This window comes from Tupaia chinensis, unplaced genomic scaffold, assembly GCF_000334495.1.
Source record: "Tupaia chinensis unplaced genomic scaffold, TupChi_1.0 Scaffold000146_1, whole genome shotgun sequence".
Classification (NCBI taxonomy): Eukaryota; Metazoa; Chordata; class Mammalia; order Scandentia; family Tupaiidae; genus Tupaia; species Tupaia belangeri.
In genome coordinates this window covers 10,811,058-10,813,303 of record NW_006159616.1, presented here as the reverse complement: position 1 = coordinate 10,813,303, position 2,246 = coordinate 10,811,058, and positions in this window count along the sequence as shown.

Genomic DNA, 2,246 nt, shown 5'->3' with positions numbered 1-2,246 from the left:
GATCATGTGGATTCTTTGTTAGGTATATATACCTAGGAATGGAATTAAGAGTGTTCTACTTTAAAATATTGGTCAGTTTTTCAAAGTGTTTAAATCTGTGTGAAGTATTTTACTGTGGAACATTAATTTACTTCCAGGTATTATTAGTGTCCTCGTCTACAGATAAAGAATTGAGGATCAGAGAGTTGAGTTAACTTATCACTGGTCACAGAGCTGACAAAGATGAGCTGGCCCCAGAGCCCACATTCTTCATTACTTCACTGTATTATTTTCCGTGAAATCCTGACCTGGTTATATAAAAGCAGTGTCTGGGACATACTAAGTATGTTGTAAGTGTTTGCTGAATAAATGGTCAGTAGAAGATTAGATCTCCCAAAGAAAGGGATCAGGGGACCAATCAGTCTACTCTGGCCCAGTGGTTGATTTTTAGGGAATAAAGGTTTGAGATTAGAGACCCGAAAGTGCTGCCATTGCTTCTGCGACATTCTTTTGAAGAATGTTGGTCCCTCAAGTTTCATAAATAATACATTGTCATTGATGAAAAATGAGAAAAATCAATAGGCAAAAGTGATAAAAGTCACTTTCACGTCCCTCCACCTAGAGATAGCCACTGTGGCGAGATGGTTATGTTATATAGCTGAAATCATCTATCTTTTCTTTTGTGATTTCTGTAACTTTTTTTTTTTTTTTTTGCCATAGAGTGTGTGTGCCTGTCAGAGAGAGACATAGAGAGGGACAGTGAGAAATCACTTCCCAAGTGGGATGACTGTACCGCAATCCCCTCTCCTCCACTTTCTTCTTGGGATTCTGGGCGTGCATGCATACATGCCTGGTGTGATTTTCAAGCTGCTTGGTCTGGGACTTGAACCATAGTCAGCCATGTGGAATCCAGCACCTTAACTACCACACCACCTGCTGGCCCTGATTTATGAATTTATTCTTTTTCTTTTCTTTCTTTCTTTCTTTCTTCTTCTTTTTTTTTTTTTTTTTTTTGATTATAGAGTGTGTGTGCTTGACACAAAGAAGGAAATCACTCCCTCAAGAGGGATGACCACACCACAATCCCTTCTTCTCCATTCTCCTCTTGAAATTTGGACACGTACACACATGTGCCTGGTATGATTTTCAAGTCACTCAGTCTGGGACTCAAACCACAGAGTTGGCTATGTGGGATCTAGGATCTTAGCCTCCACACCATCTGCTGGCCCCAATTTCTGTAATTTTATAAATAGTTAGAAAAAAAATTATCTCTAAAGTCATAAAAAGACTTTTTTCATGTCTTCTGATGCTTTTATAAACAACTTGCATATATACTTTTTGGGGGGGAGCGGAAGAGGTTTTTGCTATAGGGTGTATGTCCTCACCAAAAAGACAGAGAGAGACAGAGAGAAGTGAGAAATCACCCCCTGGGGGGATGGCCATACCGCAATCCCTTCTCCTCCATTCTCTTGGGATCTTGGGCATGCACACACACGCACACAGGTGTGAGTTTAAGCCACTGGGTCCAGGACTTGAACCATGGTCAACTACATGGGAGTCCAGTGACATAGCCATTCCACCAACTGCTGGCCTCCCAACAACTTGCGTATTTAATATGGTATCCAGTACATGGTGTATGCTCGGTTTTATCTTTTATTAACCTGGCTGCCCAAATTGGAAAAAAAAAAAAAAGGAAAGAAAAGATGGTATCCTTATCATTTATTTAAAAGCTTGTATTTACCCTATTTTAGTTATTAAGATTTTGAAATATGCTGAATGCCTGTTTCTTCCTATTGTTCTTCTTCTTTGGAGTTTCCTGTATAACTTTGTTTCCTTATTTCCTCTTGGGATCTTGGGCACGCATGCACACGCGCCTGGCGTGAGTTTTAAGCCACCAGGTCCGGGACGCGAACTGCAGTCGACTACGTGGGAGTCCAGCAACATAGCCATTACGCTAACTGCTGGTTCCCGAAACATTCTTTTAATATGCTGTAGTTATACACAGTGATTGCATGTAAAAAAAAAAGATGCAGAGCAAGTGGAATTTATGTATTGTTGAAGAGAGGTCAGAATGGTGGGAACCAGCAGTTGGCATAATGGCTATGTCGCTGGACTCCCACGTAGTCGACCACGGTTCACGTCCTGGACCCGGTGGCTTAAAACTCACGCCGGGCGCGTGTGCGTGCGTGCCCAAGATCCCGAGAGGAGAATGGAGGAGAAGGGATTGCAGCGTGACCATCCCCCCTGGGGGGTGATTTCTCGCTTTC